The sequence below is a fragment of the Schistocerca cancellata genome, chromosome 11, assembly GCF_023864275.1.
Source record: "Schistocerca cancellata isolate TAMUIC-IGC-003103 chromosome 11, iqSchCanc2.1, whole genome shotgun sequence".
Classification (NCBI taxonomy): Eukaryota; Metazoa; Arthropoda; class Insecta; order Orthoptera; family Acrididae; genus Schistocerca; species Schistocerca cancellata.
Window position 1 is genome coordinate 75,293,422 of NC_064636.1, and position 25,374 is coordinate 75,318,795.

Below are 25,374 nucleotides of genomic sequence, written 5' to 3' on the forward strand. Positions count from 1 at the left end.
CCGTTTCCCTCTATATTGCACTTCAAATTCCCCTAAATAATTTGTCACACTGTCGGGTAAGCGAGTGGGGGGTTGTGGCAGTAAAAGGGAGTCAACAATAAAATTGTTGAGTGGAGGGGCAGGGAGGGGAGGGTAGTAACTGTAAATATTTTTCCCCCCTGAAACATTTATCCCTCTAATTTCCCCCAGGCAGCTTAATTCCCCCTAAATTTAGGAGGAAATCCCCCAACTTGACAGCACTTCCTTGTAGAAAGAACAACGCTAATCATTTCGCTTGGAACGACTATCAACTACTCATTGTCCACAATTACTTTACGATTGCACTGTTGCTACCAGAAGTGGAGGAAACTGAAACTCGTTGAAAGATATTCATTTGTCTCCGAACGCTGTCAACAATAAGTTCCTTACTTCCTTGTAGATACGAAGCGTGAGCTACGCCTACTGCCGCTCCCTACAGCCACCGCACGAATCTTCCAAGTTAACATATACAAGAGCCGGCCATACATTGTCATCCACAAATATATCGAAGGGGCAGGATTTTCAAATAGTAAGGATTGAAACTGCTCTGAAAATCGGAAGATCGGTCTTCACGGTTGGGAGATCGGTAGGAATTGGAAAAATCGGGAGTCTCCTGCTTAAATCAGGATAGTTGGCATGTCTGCATTTCATAGGAGAACCCTTTGATTGTCATCCATGGAAGCCTTAAACCACAGCGGTACTTTGACAATATTCTATGCTCAGTTTTGTTGCCCTTCATGGCAAGCCATCCTGGGCTTACATTTCAACAAGATAATGCTGCCCACACACAGCAAGAGTTTCTACTGCTTACCTTTGTGCTTGGCAAATCCTACCTTCCCCAGCAAGGTCGCCCTATCTCTCTCCAATTGAGAACATTTGGAACATTATCGTAAGGGCCTACAAACCAGCTTGGAATTTTGATGATGTAATATACCAGCTGGACAGAATTTGGCACAATATCCCTCAGGAGAGCAACCAACAAGTCTATCGATCAATGCCAAGCCAAACAACTGCTTGCATAAGGGTCAGAGGTGAACCAACGCATTACTGACTTCCTCGATTTGTGAAGCTCTTTCCCTCACATAAATCATCCAATTGATGAGTACTCTACTGCAATGGCTCCTTACTTAGCTTGAATTTATCGTGAATCTCTTGCCCAACGTAAAGTCCCGAGCGACTGGAAAAAAGCGCAGTTGACGCCTGTATATAAGAAGGGTAGAAGGACGGATCCTCAAAATTACAGACCAGTATCCTTAACATCGGCTTGTTGCGGGATTCTCGAACATATTCTCAGTTCGAATATAATGAATTTCCTTGAGACAGAGAAGTTTCTGTCCACGCATCAGCACGGCTTTAGAAAGCATCGCTCCTGCGAAACGCAACTCGACCTTTTTTCACATGATATCTTGCAAACCATGGATGGAGGGTATCAAACGGATGCCATATTCCTCGACCTCCGGAAAGCGTTTGACTCGGTGCCCCACTGCAGACTCTTAACTAAGGTACGAGCATATGGGATTGGTTCCCAAGTATGTGAGTGGCTCGAAGACTTCTTAAGTAATAGAACCCAGTACGTTGTCCTTGACGGTGAGTGTTCGTCGGAGGTGAGGGTATCGTCTGGAGTATCCCAGGAAAGTGTGGTAGGTCCGCTGTTGTTTTCTATCTACATAAATGATCTTTTGGATAGGGTGGATAGCAATGTGCGGCTGTTTGCTGATGATGCTGTGGTGTACGGGAAGGTGTCGTCGTTGAGTGACAGTAGGAGTATACGAGATGACTTGGACAGGATTTGTGATTGGTGTAAAGAATGGCAGCTAACTCTAAATATAGATAAATGTAAATTAATGCAGATGAATAGGAAAAAGAATCCCGTAATGTCTGAATACTCCATTAGTAGTGTAGCGCTTGACACAGTCACGTCGATTAAATATTTGGGCGTAACATTGCAGAGCGATACGAAGTGGGAAAACATGTAATGGGAGTTGTGGGGAAGGCGGATAGTCGTCTTCGGTTCATTGGTAGAATTTTGGGAAGATGTGGTTCATCTGTAAAGGAGGCCGCTTATAAAACACTAGTATGACCTATTCTTGAGTACTGCTCGGGCGTCTGGGATCCGTATCAGGTCGGATTGAGGGAGGACATAGAAGCAATTCAGAGGCGGGCTGCCAAGTTTGTTACTGGTAGGTTTGATCATCACGCGAGTGTTACGGAAATGCTTCAGGAACTCGGGTGGGAGTCTCTGGAGGAAAGGAGGTGTTCTTTTTGTGAATCGCTACTGAGGAAATTTAGAGAACCAGCATTTGAGGCTGACTGCAGTACAATTTTACTGCCGCCAACTTATATTTCACGGAAAGACCACAAAGATAAGATAAGAGAGATTAGGGCTCATACAGAGGCATATAGGCAGTCATTTTTTCCTCATTCTGTTTGGGAGTGGAACAGGGAGAGAAGATGCTAGTTGTGGTACGAGGTACCCTCCGCCACGCACCGTATGGTGGATTGCGGAGTATGTATGTAGACATAGATGTAGATGTGAAATTGGAACCACTTGTTTGTCTGTGAACAAAGATCATATCTACCAATTTCCATCCCATTCAGATAATTCCTTCACGGTGCATAATTTTTTTGTCTTAGAGTGAATTTCAGTGCAATAAATGTGTAAAGTAAGTGGGAGTAAGAAATCAAGAAGGTACAGGCCCACCAATGAGGAGAATAAGACAGTGGCGCATCTGCCGTATGCAAGCAAAGTATCAAACAAAACTTGCAAATTCCTGTCTTACTGTAACAGTAAATGATGTTCTATCCACCTCCAAGAACGTGTACACTATTAGACGTGGTAACAGATGTCTTGGGGCTCTGTAAAGTGGGCGTCTACCACACACCATCTAAATGCATTCAGCCGTATGTTGGGCAGACTTTGCAGACAATTGAAGAAAGGTGCTGGGAGCACAGGGGACAAACTGAATTTATGCAAATAACCAAATACATGGTTCCAGAACATTGCATGGCTACAGGGACTCAATGAAATATGAAGAAACATACCCTACGTGACACCTGGCTGAAAATGACTTGTACAAGTTCATGGCGCCATCCATCGGTAATGCTGGAATTCAATATAGTGTTGGCCCACCCTTAGCCATGATGACAACTTCCACTCTCGCAGGCATACGTTCAATCAGGTGCTGGACACTTTCTTCAAGAATGGCAGCGCATTCTTCACGGAGTGCTGCACTGAGGAGAGATATCGGTGTTGTTCAGTGAAGCCTGACACAGTTCCAAAATATCCCAAAGGTATTCAATAGGATTCAGACCAGGACTCTGTGCAGGCCAGTCCATTACAGGGATGTTATTGTCACCCAACCACTCCGCCCACAGGTCCTGCATTATGAACAGGTGCTCGATTGTGTTGAAAGGTACAACTGCCATCCCCGAATTGCTCTTCAACAGTGGGAAGCAAGAAGGTGCTTAAAACATCAATGTAGGCCTGTGCTGAGATAGTGCCACGCAAAAGAACAAGGGGTGCAACCCCACTCCACAAAAAACACGACCACACCGTAACTCCACCACCTCCAAATTTTACTGCTGGCACTACACACACTGGCAGATGAAGTACACCGGGCGTTTGCCATACCCACACTATGCAGTTGGATCACCACATTGTGTACTGTGATTCCCCATTCCACACAATGTTTTTTCCACTGTTCAATCGTCCAACGTTTACACTCCTTACACCAAGCAAGGCATCGTTTGGCATTTACTGGCACGATGTGTGGCTTACGAGCAGCCGCTCGACCATCAAATCCAGCTTTCCTCACCTCCCGCCTAACAGTACTTGCAGTGGATCCTGATGCAGTTTGGAATTCCTGTGTGATGGTCTGGATAGATGTCAGCCTATTACACATTACGACCGTCTTCAACTGTCGGTGGCCTCTGTCAGTCAACAGATGAGGTCGGCCTGCGCGCTTTTGTGCTGTACGTGTCCCTTCACATTTCCACTTCACTCACACATCGGAAACAGTGGACCTAGGGATGCTTAGAAGTGTGGAAATCTTGCATACAGACGTAAGACGGAAGTGACACCTCACCACATTCGAAGTGCCCAAGTTCCACAGAGCGACCGATTCTGCTCTCTCATGATGTCTAATGACTACTGAGGTCACTGATATGGAGTACCTGGCAGTAGGTGGTAGCACAATGCACCTTATATGAAAAACATATGTTTTTGGAGATGTCCCGATACTTTTGATCACATAGTGTAAGTGTTGAGACAGTCTTCATTGTTTTGAGACTTTGTTCTAAAGGAAGCAATCAAAATATGAGTGTCCTACAGCCTGATCAACAGAGGCGGTGGCTTCCTCTCAGTAAAGCATGGGATCCAGCACTCAGGCAACTGATGTCACAGTGTGGATGATTGCAACTTCCAAGCCTGACGTGGGCAGCAACAGCATTCAGGAACTAGAATTTGAGCACAGCATTCTAATGTCGGATGCAACCTGGTCGTGGGGACGGAGTGTGGGTTGGTAAGAGTGCAAAGGAGGTGTGATGCAGTGAAGAAGCTCAGTCTACAGGTATCACCTGAAGACACACTAAGGTAACCTGTCAAAATGCCATGTTACGTAAATAGGAACACCTGGCCAAATACCCATGAGCAATACAAACAACTTCAACAGATGCTTACATGTTACACTACAAGCTAGTCCAGTTACCTGTTAAAACGGAGAAGCGACTGCAGAAGCGCTGCTACAGAACAGACCGCAGTGTGGGATGAGTTAGCAGCTCATCCTCTCTGGAATGCAGCCGAAAGTGAATGGAGCTACTCTGCAGCCTCAGGTACACACACTAACCTGCACAACAAAAACAAAGAAACAACTCAAATACTAGTGTCTTATTTTTTTCATTCCATGCAGCATTCTTCTCACCTCTGCCAATTCATGCTACTGCACAATTTGGTAACTCACATACTTTGTGTACAGATATCACAGTAGTCACTCAAACAAAGCAAGTAAAGATGTGCGTGCCACCTGTTTGCGAACTGTGTAAACTTGGTTCTGTGTGGTAATGTACACTCATGTTCAGGAAAAAAAGAACCCCTTGAATGAACAATGGAAAACCCAGGATGGAATGTAACAATATTATGAGAAGGAAAGTAGCTACTCACCACATAGTGGAAATGCTGAGTTACAGATAGGCACAACAAAAAGATTTTCACACTGCAGTCGTCTGTGAAGGTTGCATTTTCGTGAGTGTGTGTGTGCATTGTTGACAAAGGCCATTGGCCAAAAGCTTTAAGTGTGAAAATCTTTTTGTTGTACCTATCTGCGACTCAGCATCTCCGCTACATGGTGAGAACCCCTTGAATGACTAGACATAGGACGTTCATATTCACAGGATATGTACAATAGTATGTTCTACAGAAATGGTTAGTATTTGAACCATGTGAGTCCGCGGGTTCAAGGTCAACACCAATATCACAATGCAACACCGCCTGCCACTAAAATGTGCCTGCAGTTCTAGTTGTCTCTATAAAGCAAAGGTAATGGATTAGTATGGCATGAGCAGTCGCGCAGCATGCCTCGCAGACATATGCGCGGACCATACCGTCAATCAGCAAGTTTGGAAGAGGGCGCATTATTGGGATGAGAAAATGTGAAGCATCCATCCGGGAGTTATTAAATGCTATGGGCACTGCGCACTAAGAGGCCCACACCTTTGTGTAAAATAATCAGTTGATATTCTATGCCAGCCGGAGTGGCCGAGCGGTTCTAGGCGCTTCAGTCTGGAACCGCGCGACCGCTACGGTCGCAGGTTCGAATCCTGCATCGGGCATGGATGTGTGTGATGTCCTTAGGTTAGTTAGGTTTAAGTAGTTCTAAGTTCTAGGGGACTGATTACCTCAGAAGTTAAGTCCCATAGTGCTCAGAGCCATTTGAACCATTTTTGATATTCTATGTACCATCCAATGGAAAGATGGTGATGTCCAAATCAACAATAAGTAGCAACAATTTTAGCTCCCTTCTAAAGGTGAGCACTGGCTACACCGTACTTTGTGTGTCCTAAGTTGATAACACTGCTAAACTTGCGGGGGCATTCCCTAAAGTTGTCCAAGCTAGTCACAACAACCTGGGCAATTAGAATAGGGCTATTGATAACCAAAAAGAGGGCAATGAATGGATACCACATTACTTTTGTATGTCTACTACTAGCTGTCATTTTTTCCTTCAACAATGTATTTACTTTTCTTACAGTGGGCCCACTTTTGATACAGGCCATCTAGAGTGAAGGTTCCTTTCTTGTCGATGGACTATTGTACAACGTGTTGCAGTTTCACACTTGCTGCATTTCTTTTGTGCTGCTGTTTCTTTGCAAGTTGCTGTGGGCTAATAGGATACAGTACTAATATTTAACAACAGTAGAAAATGTTAAGAGAGTGAAATATAATCTTATCAAGTGCTTGCAGACAGAAAAAGAAGAAGAACTGAAGACTAAAGTTTGTTCATACATGTTAACGAGTTTAAAAAAATGTGGGTTCTGTGTGCAATGTATTTAACAATGTAGGTATGAATCATTGATGTTTTATCTCATCTGGCAATGAAATGTAATTGTTATAATTCTTACACTCCTACTTCCAAATACAGTAAAGGTTTATTTGCCACTAAGACATCAGTGGCGGGATTGACTTCATGAAACCACCCATATAATGGTGTAGGACTGGGTGCCAGGTTTCACACATTTCAGCCATCCAACCTGGTGGACCCCAATCATGAAAATGTGACAAAAGTAATTTCTCACAAAAGATCTAAACCATTAAAAATAACACTAGTTTACCTTGTAGCTCTGTGGCATAAATTGCTAAGGCTCTATGCTTATAAGCTAAAGACTACATGTTCATTACTTACAGAATCATAATTTTTTCAAAACCCTTATCAAAATGAACATGGGTGTAAGTTTTATTTGTTTAATTTGGATTTACATACAATTCTTTCTTTGATTTTAATTTCTGATCCTTGAAAGCCTCACTTCATTTATTATGTAACTTCATTAATTTGCACAAATTTAATGAAGTGAATTTCTACTTATTGGAGTAAGGGTGTGTTTATATTTTCTAAGGGTGCAAAAAAATTATGTTTTAAATGTTTGTTCACCATACATACTGTTTTGAGAACAAAGTAAAGTCTTGTTTTATTTTATATCCTAAACTTTGGGGTCTAATGTATGTGGAAGGCCTCTTCTTAGCATTTGATATGGGCCCCACTCTGGCTTAATCCAGCACTTTTATTTTCTGAGGTGGAGATTTGGTGCTGGCATCAGCTGAAAATGACCGTGAGCAAACTGTCTAAAAACTTCACTCATGTGGGACAGTGTACCAGAAAAAATGTTGTCTACTGTCCGCCAAGCAGATTTGCAAGAAATACTTCTTCAGCACCAAACATTAATTTTTGCATAAAGTGCACAACAGAGGTTGCATAATTGTTTTCTGTAAGTATTCGGACACCCCCAAAAACACTGTTTTTCATATTAGGTGCATTGTGTTGCCACCTACTGCCAGGTACTACATATCAGTTACCTCAGTTGTCAATAGACACTGCAAAAGAGCAGAATGGGGTGTTACGCAGAACTCAAGGACTTTGAACATGGTCAAGTGATTGGGTGTCACTTGTGTCATACATCTGTATGCGAGATTTCCATACTCCTACACATCCCTTGGTCCACTGTTTCCAATGTGATAGTGAAGTGGAGACGTGAAGGGACACCTACAGCACAAAAGCGTACAGGCCGACCTCGTCTGTTGACCGACAGAGACCGCCGACAGTTGAAGAGGGTCGTAATGTGTTATAGGCAGACACCTATCCAAACCATCACACAGGAATTCCAAACTGCATCAGGATCCACTGCAAGTACTATGACTGTTAGGCAGCAGGTGAGAGAACTTGGATTTCACGATCGAGCAGCTGCTCATAAGTCACACATCACGTCAGTAAATTCCGAACGATGCCTCGCTTGGTGTAATGAGTGTAAACATTGGATATATTGAACAGTGGAAAAACATTGTGTGTGAATGTCATCTGCCAGCGTATGTAGTGCTAGCAGAAAAATTCGGAGGCGGTTGTGTTACGGTGTGGTCGCGTTTTTCATGGAGGGGGTTGCACCCCTTGTTGTTTTGCATGGCACTATTACAGCACAGGCCTACATTGATGTTTTAAGCACCTTTTTGTTCCCACTGTTGAAGAGCAATTCGGGGTATGGCGAATGCATCTTTGAACACGATCGAGCACCTGTTCGTAATGCACAGCCTGTGGTGGAGTGGTTAAATGACAATAACATCCCTGTAATGGACTGTTCTGCACAGAGTCCTGACCCGAATCCTATAGAAAATCATTGGGCTGTTTTGGAATGCCGACTTCGTGCCAGGCCTCACCGACCGACATCGATACCGATACCTCTCCTCAGTGCAGCACTCCGTGAAGAATGGGCTGCCATTCCCCAAGAAACCTCCCAGCACCTGGCTGAATGTATGCCTGCGAGAGTGGAATCTGTCATCAAGGCTAAGGGTGTGCCAACTCCATATTGCTTTCCAGCATTACCGATGGAGGGCGTCACGAACTTTTAAGTCATTTTCAGCCAGGTGTCTGGATACTTTTGATCACATAGTGTATCTGCAGCAGATCCATACTGAAAACTATTGTGAAATGCATGAAATTCTCGATCTAGTCACAATTATTATTTGATATACAATATGATAGTACTTTCATTACGAAGTGTTCATGTGATACTGATTCAAATGCTTTTTATAAATTTCCTGACTGAAGTTTTAGGAATCCATGCTGATTGTCATGGAAGAGGTCATTCTGTTAGAGACACTGCTTTATGTTTGGATTTAAAATATTTGTGACTAACTCCAACCGCCAATAAAGTGAGATATAATGGTCGTGCTATGATTGTAGTCTATTTTCGTTCATTGTTTGTTACAATATATGCAAACGGAATGTATGTACAAGTTTTGTATCTACAGAAATGCCCGAATAAAAAAATTTAAAGAAAGATGAAGTGCAAGAGGCACTGAAACAGAGATTTGTTTCATGATCTAGAGTACCTTCTAAGTATAACTGTTGTAAAGGTGTACCTGAGTCAAGTAAAAAACCAACATCACAAAGCAGAATCAGAACATTCAGAAAGGAAAATGCTGAATCACTGTTTTGCCTTCCCTCTGAAAGTGAGGAAAAAATAAGCATCAAAGCTCACTATACCTCAACAAACAAAATTTTAAAAAGTTACAAAATTCATAGGATGCATACTTTCTGCAAATTTTCCAACAAACCAAACCAAAGAAAGGAATGTCACCGCAAAGAAAGCAATAATGGCTTAAGTGTTTTTGCCAAATTGTCCTCATCAGCTGTGTATTTGCTGAGAATGTTTTGAGAAACATGACAGAAAATAAAATATCTGTAATGTTACATAAATGATATTTATATTTTTAAGTTCAAATATCTATAATGTTATACAGGGTGTTACAAAAAGGTACGGCCAAACTTTCAGGAAACATTCCTCACACACAAAGAATGAAAATATGTTATGTGGACTTGTGTCCGGAAACGCTTACTTTCCATGTTAGAACTCATTTTATTACTCCTCTTCAAATCACATTAATCATGGAATGGAAACACACAGCAACAGAATGTACCAGCATGACTTCAAACACTTTGTTACAGGAAATGTTCAAAATGTCCTCAGTTAGTGAGGATACGTGCATCCACCCTCCGTCGCATGGAATCCCTGATGCGCTGATGCAGCCCTGGAGAATGGCGTATTGTATCACAGCCGTCCACAATACGAGCACAAAGAGTCTCTACATTTGGTACCGGGGTTGCGTAGACAAGAGCTTTCAAATGCCCCCATAAATGAAAGTCAAGAGGGTTGAGGTCAGGAGAGCGTGGAGGCCACGGAATTGGTCCGCCTCTACCAATTCATCAGTCACCGTATCTGTTGCTGAGAAGCGTACAAACACTTCGACTGAAATGTGCAGGAGCTCCATCGTGCATGAACCGCATGTTGTGTCGTACTTGTAAAGGTACACGTTCTAGCAGCACAGGTAGAGTATCCCGTATGAAATCATGATAACGTGCTCCATTGAGCGTAGATGGAAGAACATGGGGCCCAATCGAGACATCACCGACAATGCCTGCCCAAACGTTCACAGAAAATCTGTGTTGATGACGTGATTGCACAATTGCGTGCGGATTCTCGTCAGCCCACACATGTTGATTGTGAAAATTCACAGTTTGATCACGTTGGAATGATGCCTCATCCGTAAAGAGAACATTTGCACTGAAATGAGGATTGACACATTGTCGGATGAACCATTCGCAGAAGTGTACCTGTGGAGGCCAATTCAGCTGCTGATAGTGCCTGCACATGCTGTACATGGTACGGAAACAACTGGTTCTCCGGTACCACTCTCCATACAGTGACGTGGTCAACGTTACCTTGTACAGCAGCAACTTCTCTGACACTGACATTAGGGTTATCGTCAACTGCACGAAGAATTGCCTCGTCCATTGCACGTGTCCTCGTCGTTCTAGGTCTTCCCCAGTCGCGAGTAGTAGGCTGGAATGTTCCGTGCTCCCTAAGACGCCGATCAATTGCTTCGAACGTCTTCCTGTCGGGACACCTTCGTTCTGGAAATCTGTCTCAATACAAATGCACCACACCACGGCTATTGCCCCATGCTAATCCGTACATCAAATGGGCATCTGCCAACTCCGCATTTGTAAACATTGCACTGACTGCAAAACCACGTTCGTGATGAACACTGACCTGTTGATGCTACGTACTGATTTGCTTGATGCTAGTACTGTAGAGCAATGAGTCGCATGTCAACACAAGCACCAAAGTCAACATTACCTTCCTTCAATTGGGCCACCTGGCGGTGAATCAAGGAAGTACAGTACATACTGATGAAACTAAAATGAGCTCTAACATGGAAACTAAGCGTTTCTGGACACATGTCCACATAACATCTTTTCTTTATTTGTGTGTGAGGAATGTTTCCTGAAAGTTTGGCCATACCTTTTTGTAACACCCTGTATAAATGATATTCACATTTTAAGCTCTTTCTTACATCTATCAATTACTCACAGTGGAAGAAAAAATGGAATTTCTCATTGGTTGCAAAAGTTTCAATTTCAGACATACTCTATGTGATCAAAAGTATCCGAACACCTGGCTGAAAATGACTTACAAGTTTGTGCACCCTCCATCAGTAATGCTGGAATTCAATATGGTGTTGGCCCACACTTAGCCTTGATGACAGCTTCCACTCTTGCGGGAATACGTTCAATCAGGTGCTGGAAGGTTTCCTAGAGGAATGGTGGCCCATTCTTCACAAAGTGCTGCACTGAGGAGAGGTATCGATGTCGGCCGGTGAGGCCTGGCACGAAGAGGTGTTCTATAGGATTCAGGTCAGGACTCTGTGAAAGACAGTCCATTGCAGGGATGTTACTGTCATGTAACTACTCTGCCACAGGCCGTATGTTATCAACAGGTGCTTGACTGTGTTGAGAGATGCAATCACTATCTCCGAATTGCTCTTCAACAGTGGGAAGCAACAAGTGGCTTAAAACATCAATGTAGGCCTGTGCTGTGATAGCGCCACACAAAACAACAAGGAGTGCAAGCCCCCTCCATGAAAAACACGAGACAAACAAATTGGCACTACACACGCTGGCAGATGATGTTCACCGAGCATTCGCCATACTCACATCTTGCCATCGGATCACCAAATTGTGTACCGCGATTTGTCACTCCACACAACGTTTTTCCACTGTTTAATCATCCATTGTTTACGCTCCTTACACCAAGCAAGGCGTCGTTTGGCATTTACCGGCGTCATATGTGGCTTATGGGCAGCCGCTCCAGTACTAGCAGTGGATCCTGAAGCAGTCTGGAATTCCTGTGTGATGATCTAGATAGAAATTATGACCCTCTGCAACTGTCAGTTTTCTCTGTCAGCCAGCAGACAAGGTCAGGCAGTACACTTTTGTGTTATACGTGTCCCTTCATGCTTACTCTTCACTATCACATAGTAAACAGTGGACCTAGGGATGTTAAGGAGTGTGAAAATCTCGTGTACAGACGTATGTCACAAGTGACACCCAATCACCTGACAACATTCGAGGTCTGTGAGTTCTGCGGAGCACCGCATTCTGCTTTCTCACGACGTCTAATGACCACTGAGGTTGCTGACATGGAGTAACTGGCAGTGGGTGGCAGCACAATGCCCCTAATATGAAAAACATATGTTTTGGTGGTGTCCGGATACTTTTGATCATATAGTGTATGTGGCTGGCCTGAATGGTGGGAGCTGATGTTAGCCATACACTGAGGGTGCGAAAGTCACGAGACAGTGATAAGGACATATACAGATGGCAGTGCATTGGCGGAGCTATCAGCTGTACTTAGGTGATTCACGTGAAAAGGTTTCCGACGTGATAATGACCGTGCGAACACGGAACGGTAGTCGGAGCTAGATGCACGGGACATTCCATTTCGGAAAGCATTTGGGAATTCAACATTCTGAGATCCACAGTGTTACAGTGTCGAGAGTATTCTCAAGATACCAAACTTCAGGCATTACCTCTCACAATGGACAACACAGTTGCCGATGGCCTTCACTTAACGACCGAGAGCAGCAGCATTTGTGTAGAACTGTCGGTGCTAACAGACCAGCAGCACTGCATGAAGCAATGCAGAAATCAATGTGGGTCATCCGACAAACATATCCGTTAGAGCACTGCGGGGGAATACGGCACTAATGGGCTACGTCAGCAGACAACCGACGCACGTGCCTCTGCTAATAGCACAACAACGCCCTCAGTGCCTCTCCTGAGCTCGTGATCGGTTTGACCCTAAACCACTGGAAAACTGTGGCCTGGTCAGATGAGTTCTGATTTGAGTTGATAAGAGCTTACGGTAGGGTCAGAGTGTGGCACAGACCCCACAAAGCTGTGGACCCAAGTTGCCAGCAAGGCACTGTGCAAGTTGGTGGGGGCTCCATAACAGTGTGAACAGGATCCTTTGATCCAAGTGAACCGATCACTGACTGGAAATGGTTATGTTCAGTTACTTGGAGACCATTTGCAGCCATCCATTGCTTTACAAACATGTTCATATTATTAGACTAAACAATTACACTCCTGGAAATGGAAAAAAGAACACATTGACACCAGTGTGTCAGACCCACCATACTTGCTCCGGACACTGCGAGAGGGCTGTACAGGCAATGATCACACGCACGGCACAGCGGACACACGAGGAACCGCGGTGTTGGCCGTCGAATGGCGCTAGCTGCGCAGCATTTGTGCACCGCCGCCGTCAGTGTCAGCCAGTTTGCCGTGGCATACGGAGCTCCATCGCAGTCTTTAACACTGGTAGCATGCCGCGACAGCGTGGACGTGAACCGTATGTGCAGTTGACGGACTTTGAGCGAGGGCGTATAGTGGGCATGCGGGAGGCCGGGTGGACGTACCGCCGAATTGCTCAACACGTGGGGCGTGAGGTCTCCACAGTACATCGATGTTTGTCGCCAGTGGTCGGCGGAAGGTACACGTGCCCATCGACCTGGGACCGGACCGCAGCGACGCACGGATGCACGCCGAGACCGTAGGATCCTACGCAGTGCCGTAGGGGACCGCACCGCCACTTCCCAGCAAATTAGGGACACTGTTGCTCCTGGGGTATCGGCGAGGACCATTCGCAACCGTCTCCGTGAAGCTGGGCTACGGTCCCGCACACCATTAGGCCGCCTTCCGCTCACACCCCAACATCGTGCAGCCCGCCTCCAGTGGTGTCGCGACAGGCGTGAATGGAGGGACGAATGGAGACGTGTCGTCTTCAGCGATGAGAGTCGCTTCTGCCTTGGTGCCAATGATGGTCGTATGCGTGTTTGGCGCCGTGCAGGTGAGCGCCACAATCAGGACTGCATACGACCGAGGAACACAGGGCCAGCACCCGGCATCATGGTGTGGGGAGCGATCTCCTACACTGGTCGTACACCACTGGTGATCGTTGAGGGGACACTGAATAGTGCACGGTACATCCAAACCGTCATCGAACCCATCGTTCTACCATTCCTAGACAGGCAAGGGAACTTGCTGTTCCAACAGGACAATGCACGTCCGCATGTATCCCGTGCCACCCAACGTGCTCTAGAAGGTATAAGTCAACTACCCTGGCCAGCAAGATCTCCGGATCTGTCCCCCATTGAGCATGTTTGGGACTGGATGAAGCGTCGTCTCACGCGGTCTGCACGTCCAGCACGAACGCTGGTCCAACTGAGGCGCCAGGTGGAAATGGCATGGCAAGCCGTTCCACAGGACTACATCCAGCATCTCTACGATCGTCTCCATGGGAGAATAGCAGCCTGCATTGCTGCGAAAGGTGGATATACACTGTACTAGTGCCGACATTGTGCATGCTCTGTTGCCTGTGTCTATGTGCCTGTGGTTCTGTCAGTGTGATCATGTGATGTATCTGACCCCAGGAATGTGTCAATAAAGTTTCCCCTTCCTGGGACAATGAATTCACGGTGTTCTTATTTCAATTTCCAGGAGTGTATTTTTGATACTCTTAAGTTTTCTGGTGTAAAAATAGGAAAGAAAAGTATAATAATTGATTTGTTTTAATGGTTCGAGTGATGCCACGAAATTTCACTTCCAAGCAACTCACAGCCCACTGAATTTTTCACAGTTGGTAACATTCATCATTTCCCCTCCAAATTGTGTTGTGTTAGATATCTGTGTACATGCTTTGAAACTGTGTTTACAAAATGTTTTATGTTTCTGTGGTGTACTTCAGCTTGTTATTTATTCTATCAACTTCTTGCTACATTAACAAGATATTATGTAGCTTGTGAACTTGCACGTTTTTAGCTACAGGAATAAATCGAGGAGTTCCCAAAGAAAGTGAAGTTATGGGGAAGACAAAAGATGTTTCACCTCAGAAAATTTCGGCTGTGGTATCACCGTAAACTTACTTTAACAGACACGAGCCATCAGCTGAAAGGTTTGGGTGTCAAAGTTTCACCTGTGACAGTGAGGAGGAGGCTGTTTGAATGTCGTTTAAAGGTATGCTGACCAAGGAAAAAAACAGAAAATTAGGCCTGCTAAGAAAACCAAAAGATTGCAGTGGAGTCAACAACTTTAGAAGTGGACAAGTGAGTGGGCTAAGGTATGTGCAAAGATATGGTAAATTAAGGGGGTCTGATCTCTAAAGTTAGGATTTTTGTCTTGAAATTGTCATGTTTTATTGATACAAAATGAATTTTGGGACTGTTGAGGTCTCCTACACTACTATTCCCAACTTTTCTAGCTTGCAATTTTGTACACATGCTTCAAGTATGCTTCAGTCATGAATCTGCATTCACTGTGGTGGAAGAAAGCAGCCAGTATGTTTGTCGCAGACCTGGAGAACAGTTCAATGCTGAGTGTGTGCAGCAATGTGTGAAGCATCCAACTTCGGTTATGGTTTGGAGTGTGATGTCCGTGAAACGCCCTGGCAGATTACACATTGTAGAAGGGACACTGAGGCAAGAACAATACAGGGTGAAAAGTATTTAAACAGACAAACTCTGGGAGGTTCTAGGGGCCATCAAAACAAATATTTTTCCCTAATGTCATTTTTTCCTATGAGGATTATTTAAACCGATGGAGGCTATTTATTAATGGAGTGATACACCTGGAGTGAGTACACTGATATGGTTGGTGGGTACTACGTAGCACACCACAACGGACGAGCTGCACAGCGGGCTTATCAACAACAATATCCTAATTGCCGTATCCCGCATCATACGACCTTTGCTTCTGTGTACCAATGCCTGCGTAAGACTGGGTCATTTAGCAGATTACCTGGACAGGGATGCCTTCGCATGGTAAGAATGCTGCAATTTGAGGAAGCTGTCTTGCAGCATGTGGAGTGGGACCCTTCAATCAGCACTCGTGCAATTGCACGTAACATGGGGACGAATGTAAGAACAGTCCTTCGAGAGCAGTTGTTACGTCCATTTTACTTACAGCGTGTCCACAACCAGTTGATTATCCACCCAGAGCACAATTTTCGCAGAGGTACCTGGAACAGTGTGAAATGCATCCTACATTTCCATCCTCTGCATGGAACCAATGGCCTTTGTAATGTGGTCCCTTCGGCCCCCACAAACCAACCAACCAACCATCCTCTGTGTTGTTTACTGATGAAGCAACACTCTGGCGTGATGGAATCTTCAACGTGCACAATTCACATGTTTGGAGTAGGTATAATCAACATGCAACAGTTACTAGCGCTCGTCAAGTGCGGTTCCTCGTTAATGTGTGGGTCAGTGTTATTGGGGACTGTTTAATTGGGCCCTATCTGCTACCTAGGCCATTAAATGGCAGGCACTATTACAATTTTCTCGCCAGAGCATTGCCAGATTTGCTGGAAGATGGCCCACTCCCTACAAGAGAATGCATGTGGTTCCAACATGACGGGGCACCGGCACATTTCAGTCATCGTGTGAGTCGATTCCTGGACCGACGGTTCCCAGAAATGTGGATTGGCAGACGTTGTCCTGTACCGTGGCGTGCTCGATCCCCAGATATGTCCGCTCTGGAATTTTTTGTGTGGGGAGAGATGCGCAACCTTGTTTACGCAACTTCTGTTGCATCAGAAGTGCATCTGGTTGCCCGGATAGTAGCAGCAGCAGAAACAATTCAGGATAATCCTGGGATTTTTACCTGTGTCAGACGGAACATGATCCGATGGTGTAACCTTTGTTTACGTGTCAATGGAAGCATTTTTGAAAATCTACTGTAATTGAAATTGGGTTTTGTTAATGTGTAATCTTGTGATCATAAAAAATGGAAAAGTGTTTGTTGGTTTAATTAATTTGCCGCCAGAGAAATCTTCCTCTACCAGTTTAAATACTCCACATAGGAAAAAATGACATTAGGGAAAAATATTTGTTTTGATGTCCCCTACAACCTTGTCGGTTTAAATACTTTTCACCCTGTATAAAGAAATCCTTGAAATGGAACTTTTCCCCCAAATAAATGAGTGGTTTCCTACTAAAGATACCATTTTTATGGATGATGGGGCAACTTGCCACAAAGCCAAAAGTGTTTCAAAGTACTTGGAAGAAAACAACTGAAAGTGTTGCCCTGGCCAGGGAATAGCTCTTATATGAACCCAATTGAAAATTTATGGGCCATTGCAAAACAGAGGATAAGGAAATTTATAATAACCAACAAAAAAGGTCTCATTGAGAAACTAGAGGTAATCTGGTACCATGACAATGATATTAAAGTTTCATGTGAAATGTTAATAGAAACTATGCCAAACAGGATAAAAATGTTGATTAAGAACAGTGGCATGCATACAAAGTACTGAATATGTAAATATAATCTGTATGTGGATGTAAATGTGTAATAAATGTAAAGTTTTGAAAAAAAAAATGTCTTTAGTCTAATAGTTTGAATATATCTGTATGTTCCCAAACAATGATGGAATTTTTATGGATGACTATGTGTCATGTCACCAGGCCACAATTGTTCGCCAGTGGTTTGAAGAACATTCTGGACAATTCCATTGAACGATTTAGCCACCCAGATCGTCCGGCATGAATCCCATCAAACACTTGTGCACAAAATCTGGCAATGGCAACCCTTTTGGAATTACGGACAGCTATAGGGACAGCGTAGCTTAGCATATTTGTACAGACTTCCAACAAGTTGAGTCCACAGCATGGCACATTGCTCCACTAAGCAGGCTATTAGGAGGTACGACAGGATGTTAGGACGTATCCCATGACTTCTGGCACTTCAGTGTATGTGCACAGCATGCCAATTAACGTGTTAATCCTGAGCAAAGATCTGACATGTAGAGATAAACAAATTATTTCAGAAAATAACGGAAGATTTGTCATGTTGATTAATTGGGTTTCTGCTGGTTATTCGTGTCTTCCCTGCATGATATTTCAACTGCACGACTCACAGTCTTCTTCAGGTGCTGTCTGATACTGATTCCAGTGTGGAACGAGTCCGGTATTAATGCCTATGTTGTGCTAGGCATTCCCTCTGCCGTCCGTGCCGCGTCTGGTGCTCTGTCCGTGGTGTACACTGACTGATAGCCACGGCTGTAGCATTTTCTTCTAGCCGTGACTGTTCTGAACACTGTGCACGCACTTTGTGGTTATTATCTGTTGTCAGTACAGCTGAGTTAAGTTCTGAATGGCGTCTGAGCTGTGCTAGACATTTTATCTTCCGATTGTCGTCATTTGAGTCGTCCTGTGAATTAGGACATTCTGTTACTGTGGTATGTCGTGTTAAGGCGCATTTACATTGAGCTCAGAACATGTTTTTGTTCGAAACATTGTGTGCAACTTGTTCCCTCAACATGTTGGCAACAATGTTCGTTGTTCGCACTCCCGTTTACACTAGCGACCAACATTTCTACATATTCGCATAGTCTGCGACGGTGAACTGACAGGTTCCTTTGTGTAGTCACATCAAGAGATACGCTATGTCGAGTGAAGAGGAAGAATTAATGACATTTGGTGCTGCACTAATAATACTCAACGAAATGAACAGGCAAAGAAAACGACGTAGTCGTTGTTGGTGGACCAAAACATACTACAGAAGATGTGGCGGGAATGACATGCTTTGTGAGCTGTATTTGGAAGACTGTTCTGGCTTTTGTAACTTCACTAGGATGTGAAGTCAGATTTTGAAATGTTGTTGAATATTATAGGACCAGTTGTTTCACAGAAAGACATAAATTTCAGAAAAGCAATCCCTGTGTACCAAAGACTTGCTGTTACTATTCGTTTTCTGGCGTCAGGAGACTCCTATCAAAGCCAGCCATATCTCAAATAGTTCCTTATAACTGGCCAGTGTGGCCGAGCGCTTCTAGGTGCTGCAGTCAGGAACCGCGCTGCTGCTGCGGTCACAGGTTTGAATCCTGCCTCGGGCATGGATGTGTGATGTCCTTAGGTTAGTTAGGTTTAAGTAGTTCTGAGTTCTAGGGGACTGATGACCTCAGATGTTAAGTCCCATAGTGCTCAGAACCATTTGAAGTTCCTTATCATCCAGGAAACGTAGATATTTAAATCCAAACCATTTCGTTTCATAAAGTGTGTCAGTACCACATCCAGATTTTTTACTTTACTCTATTTTTCTTTTCTCTTGTCGGTACTGAGACAAGAGAGATTTAATTTTTTTTGTCCACGTCACTGCACCAGCAGCAACTTTTTGTAATGAGTCATGTTTGATTTTAGTAGTTTTGTAACATGTGCAACGTACATTCCACAGGCACTCCTCTGCCTCACAGAGCGATATCATCTGGAAAATTTTGTCTCGTGACCACTCCATTTCAAATAAAAATGAAGGGACATAAAATAAACACACCACTACACTCCTGCAAAACAAACACCAAAATACTCACTCAGAGCAAATGAACACTAGCGCTGCGTACCGGAATTTAGTGGTAGCAGGCCACGAACAATGTTTCTTTGATCTCTACCAACGCAGCCGTGGAACATTGATTTTGTGTTGCGAACATGTTGCAAATATCAGCAGACCATTACTAGCGACCAACAATGTTGCGAACAATGTTGCGAACTCAGTGGAAACGCACCTTTAGGCATTCTGTCCAAAGTTCTTGCCCCCCCACGAGCGGTTGCAGCGTCATTTTCAGGCTGACTGTGTTCAAATCGTCACTCAAGACTCAGAAGAGCGTCCTCAGATACTTTGTCTGTTGTCTGAAGTGCCATTTCATGTACATTCTTAGTTACATATACTGGGCTATGATCTCCAATTCCACCCTTATACTTGTGTCCCTTGGGGTCTGGATGTTGTCTACGTTGCATCTTCAGAAGATCGAATGCTGGGTTCCAGGCTGAGCACAGCTGGAAACCGGTGTCCCGGTTAATTTGATTCTCTGCAACCTTAATCTCAATAGATTCTTTGATGATGCTGTCCCAGTATCTCGATGTTTGTGTTAAAATCTTGGCATCATTATACTTCACAGAATGATCGAGTTCTAAACAATGTTCGGAAACCGGTGGCTTGGTTGCCTGTCTCAGTCTTGTGTGCCTCTGGTGCTCTTTGCACCTGATCTCAACCGTCCTGGTCATCTGGCCGATGTATGCCATACCACATTCACACAGTACATGGTAAACGCCAAGATTTTAACACAAACATCGAGATACTGGGACAGTGTCATGAAAGAATCTATTGAGATTATAGTTGTGGAGAATCTCATTAACCGGGACACCGGTTTCCAGCTGAGCTCGGCCTGGAACCCGGCACTCAATCTTCTGAAGACGCAACATAGACAACATCCAGACCCCAAGGGACACAAGTATAAGGATGGAATTGGAGATAACAGCCCAGTACATGTATATAAGAACGTACATGAAATGGCACCTCAGACTACAGACAAAGTATCTGAGGACGCTCTTCCGAGTCTCGAGATACGATTTGAACACAATCGGCTTGGAAATGACACTGCAGCCGCTCATGGGGGGACAAGAACTTCCGACAGAACACCTAACACAACACAGCACGGTAACAGAATGTCCTAATTCAGAGTAGGACTCAAACGACGACAATCAGAAGATGAAACGTCTAGCACAGCTCGGACGCCATTCAGAACTTAACTCAGCTATATTGACAATGGATAATAACCACAAAGTACGTGCACAGCGTTTGGAACAGCTGCATCTAGAAGAAAATGCTGCAGCCGTTGCTACTGGTCGGCACACGCAACGGACAGAGCACCAAACACGGCGCAGATGGCAGAGTGAACACCTAGCACAACATAGGCATAAATACCGGACTCATTCCACACTGGAATCAGTATCAGACAGCAGTCACACAGTTGAAATACCGTGCAGGAAAGACCCAGATAACCAGCAGAAACCCGATTAATCAACACGACAACACCTTGCCGGGAAAGCTTGAAGAATTACAATGGAAGATTTATCGAAGAGAAAGAGCTTCACATGTTGAGCAAGTAAAATTAGGCATTGGTCCACATCTAAAAGTAGCCATTCAGCTCGGGAGTGATTGACAGGATTGTTAGATGTCCTCTTAAGAGATATTGTACGGAATTCTATCCAGTTGGCACATCAGATGTCAAAACCTCGAGATAATTGTAGGGACTTATCCTTAAAGCTCCAAACATTTTCAAGTGGGAAGAAATTCGGCAACCTTGCTGGTTGAGGTAGGGTTTGGAAATCACGAAGACAAGCAGTAGAAAGTCTCATGTTGTGCGGGTGGGCATTATCTTGCTGAAATGTAAGCATGAAGGGCAACATAATGGGGCATAGAATATCATCGACGTACCTCTGTGCTCTAAGGGTGCTGCAGATGACACCAAAGGGATCCTACTATGGAATGAAATTGTACCTCAAATCATCACTCGTGGTTGTCAGGCCCTAAGGTGGACAATAATCAGGTTGCTGTCTGGGACATATCTTTGGCCTGGAGCATCATTAACTGAAGTAGAATTGTCTTGAGCGACGACTTCCGCTTCGACATGTTCGAAAGAACAGATACCATTGGTGATCTTGCAGCTCTCGAAGAATTAAATTAAAATGAAATCCAGATCATTAGCTGCTTAAAGGCATTAATAAATATCAACGGGGACAGTTGAAAATGTATACCCAGACCGGGACTCGAACCTGGGATCTCGTGCTTGCATGGCAGGTACGCTCTATCTGACTGAGCCACCGAGGACACAGAGGATAGTGTGACTGCAGGGACTTATCTCTGGCATGCTCCCCGTGAGACCCACATTTCCAACTTACTGTCCACACACTACATTTGTAGTGCGCCTTCCCACTACACTCATTACTCGCAGCAGTCAGTCTACCGATTCCCGCAAGAGTTTGAGTAATGTGAGTACATTTGCACTGAAGAAGATCATTGGCCGGTAAGCCTTATCTATATGAAGATGGTATCTGTTCTTTCGGACATGTCTGAAAGAACAGATACCATTGATGATCTTGCAGCTCTCAAAGAATGAAATTACAACAAAATCCAGACCATAAGTAAGAGTGGGAGAGAGGGAGAGAGCATGTCCGAACAGGGTGTGGTAGAGGAGCTATGTGAGAAAGACAGTGCATGATATGGACTTGGAAATACATGATATGGACGTTGAAAGAGTGGTGTGGACAAAGGGGAAAATGCAAGGTAAGGTAATGGGAAACTACAGGGCTATTACAAATGATTGAAGCGATTTCATAAATTCAGTGTAGCTCCATTCATTGACATATGGTCACGACACACTACAGATACGTAGAAAAACTCATAAAGTTTTGTTCGGCTGAAGCCGCGCTTCAGGTTTCTGCCGCCAGAGCGCTCGAGAGCGCAGTGAGACAAAATGGCGACAGGAGCGGAGAAAGCGTATGTCGTGCTTGAACTGCACTCACATCAGTCAGTCATAACAATGCAACGACACTTCAGGACAAAGTTCAACAAAGTTCCACCAACTGCTAACTCCATTCGGCGATGGTATGCGCAGTTTAAAGCTTCTGGATGCCTCTGTAAGGGGAAATCAACGGGTCGGCCTGCATTGAGTGAAGAAACGGTTGAACGCGTGCGGGCAAGTTTCACGCGTAGCCCGCGGAAAATTGGCTCATGGCACAACTGGAGACCGACAGTGCCGACTTTATCTTTCAACAGGATGGTGCTCCACTGCACTTCCATCACGATGTTCGGCATTTCTTAAACAGGAGATTGGAAAACCGATGGATCGGTTGAGGTGGAGATCATGATCAGCAATTCACGTCATGGTCTCCACGCTCTCCCGACTTAACCCCGTGCGATTTCTTTCCGTGGGGTTATGTGAAAGCTTCAGTGTTTAAACCTCCTCTACCAAGAAACGTGCCAGAACTGCGAGCTCGCATCAACGATGTTTTCGAACTCATTGATGGGGACATGCTGCGCCGAGTGTGGGAGGAACTTGATTATCGGCTTGATGTCTGCCGAATCACTAAAGGGGCACATATCGAACATTTGTGAACGCCTAAAAAAACTTTGAGTTTTTGTATATGTGTGCAAAGCATTGTGAAAATATCTCAAATAATAAAGTTATTGTAGAGCTGTGAAATCGCTTCAATCATTTGTAATAACCCTGTAGGTAGCAGGGATTTTGGCAACGGGCACTGTGAGAGGGCAAGATACGCTGAAGAGATGACTCCGACCTGCATAGCTCGAGCTGGAAGGAAGCATCCAAACGGCCCACATAGTGAAGCAGAGGCTGAAGTCATCTGTGTTGCCCAGGCAACTGCTGTCAATAATTAATAATCAATTATCAGTCTCACTGTAGCCACACACTTGGGTGTCTTGTGTGGTTTTCTGTGTGACTGTGCATATTTTTACTAGACAAAGCACAAGAACTCAAAAGCTAGTGTGAACACAATTTTCTGTTACTTATCTGTATGCTCCACACATCAGTTGGCTAAAGGTGAGTGATTGCCTTTCCCTTCTTTTATGTACTGTTCCAAGTTAATGTTAAGATGGTTGGAAGGAAGGTATTACAGTTCACCACCACTGTGTCTAGGCTATATGCCATAGAGGCAATGTAAGAAGTGCAAGAACATTTTAGGAGGAGGATAAAAGTGGATGGGAAATAGATACTGGTGTTAAACTTCCCAGGCAAGAAGGTCTCACATCTGAAAGTAAGGATGTCTCAAAACAAATGGTGACAGGAATGGAAATTGCACTCAACACGGAATTTTGGAAGTAATACAGGATTGTGCAGTTGTATAAATTTCACATAATTTTTTTTACTTACAATGATACTCTTTACAGGTCTCAGCTAACCACTTGAGATAAGTTGTTATGCACCGATTCTACAGCAATGGCTTCTTATTTAGCTTGCATTAACCATGAATGTCTTGTCCGTTGCAAGTGACTGGAAAAAAAGCACAGGTATATATGAACAGGGGAAGAATGGACCTGCAAAATTACAGATTAATATCCTTAAGATAAGTTTGAGTATAATGTTTCCTGGAGACAGAAGAACTTCAGTCCAAAAATCAACACGGATTTAGAAATCACTGTTTGTGCGAAACTCAGCTTCCCCTTTTCTCACACAATATGTGCCAACCACGCATTGATTTCAAAATACTGATCGCGTGAAACTCTACTCACACTTTTATCATATGACATACTGAAAGCTTTGAATTAAAGCAATCAGATAGATGCAGTGTTTCTTGTTTACGGAAAGTATTTGACTCAGTACTGCACTTACGCTTATTGTCAAAACCTTGATCATATAGAGTATCAAGTGAGATTTGTGACTGGATTGAGGACTTTTTGGTAGGGAAGACACAGCTTGTCATCTCAGATGGAGAGTCATCATGAGATGTAGATGTAACTTCGGGTGTGCCCCACAGAAATGATATGGGACCCTTGCTATTTATGTTGTATATTAATGTCCTTGCAGACAGTATTAATAGATGATGCAGTGATACATAATGAAGTACTATCTGACAAAAGCTGCATAAATATTCAGTCAGATCTTGATAAGATTTCAAAGTGGTGCAGAGACTGACAACTTGCTTTAAATGTTCAGAAACGTAAAACTGTGCACTTCACAAAATGAAAAAATATGGTATGCTAGGACTATAATATCAATGAGTTACTGTTAAAATCAAACAACTCATACAAATACCTAGTAAAACTTTGTAGGGACATGAAATGGAATGATCACACAGGTTCAGTCGTGGGTAAAGCAGGTCATAGACCTTACGTATAGTCACTGTGTTTCTTCTTCCTCTCTTCTGTCCACTTCTATCCCATTTTCTTCTCTTTGGGTGTTTGCTGAAATTTCCGTTTTTGGTTTTTTTCTCTATTTTCCCTGTCTCTCATGTCTTCTGTGGAGATGTTGAGGTCTTCCATGGTTTTCCTTTACCCAGTTGGTATTCACTGTATTAGTTGTCCCTATAGGTCGAAGGTGTAAAATACAGGGAACGAAAGGCTATTTTCAATTTGTATAGAAAACAGATGGCAGTTATAAGAGTCGAGGGGCAAGAAAGGGAAGCAGTAGTTGAGAAGGGAGTAAGACAGCGTTGTAGCCTATCCCTGATGATGTTCAATCTGTATATTGAAGAAGCAGTAAAGGAAACAAAAGAAACATTTGGAGTAGGAATTAAAATACATGGGGAAGAAATAAAAACTTTGAAGTTCGCCGACGACATTGTAATTCTGTCAGAGACAGCAAAGGACTTGGAAGAGCAGTTGAATGGAATGGAAGGTGTCTTGAAAGAAGAATATAAGATGATCATCCACAAAAGAAAAACGAGGATAATGGAATGTAGTC

The 25,374-nt window shown here is 43.9% G+C and overlaps 1 protein-coding gene across 6 annotated transcripts in view; it reads right to left on the reverse strand.

Moving 5' to 3' along the window:
* Positions 1-25,374, reverse strand: part of LOC126108568 (histone acetyltransferase KAT2A) — a 432,376-nt gene that overhangs the window by 346,382 nt on the left and 60,620 nt on the right. For 4 of the 6 annotated variants that reach the window (XM_049913857.1, XM_049913855.1, XM_049913856.1 and 1 more), the window contains 2 exons: positions 23,845-23,964; positions 4,725-4,862 (listed from right to left, as the gene is read on the reverse strand). The gene's annotated coding sequence lies outside the window, so the exon portion shown is untranslated. The remainder of the gene's footprint in view (positions 1-4,724; positions 4,863-23,844; positions 23,965-25,374) is intronic. The other 2 variants (XM_049913859.1, XM_049913860.1) reach the window with 1 other exon arrangement.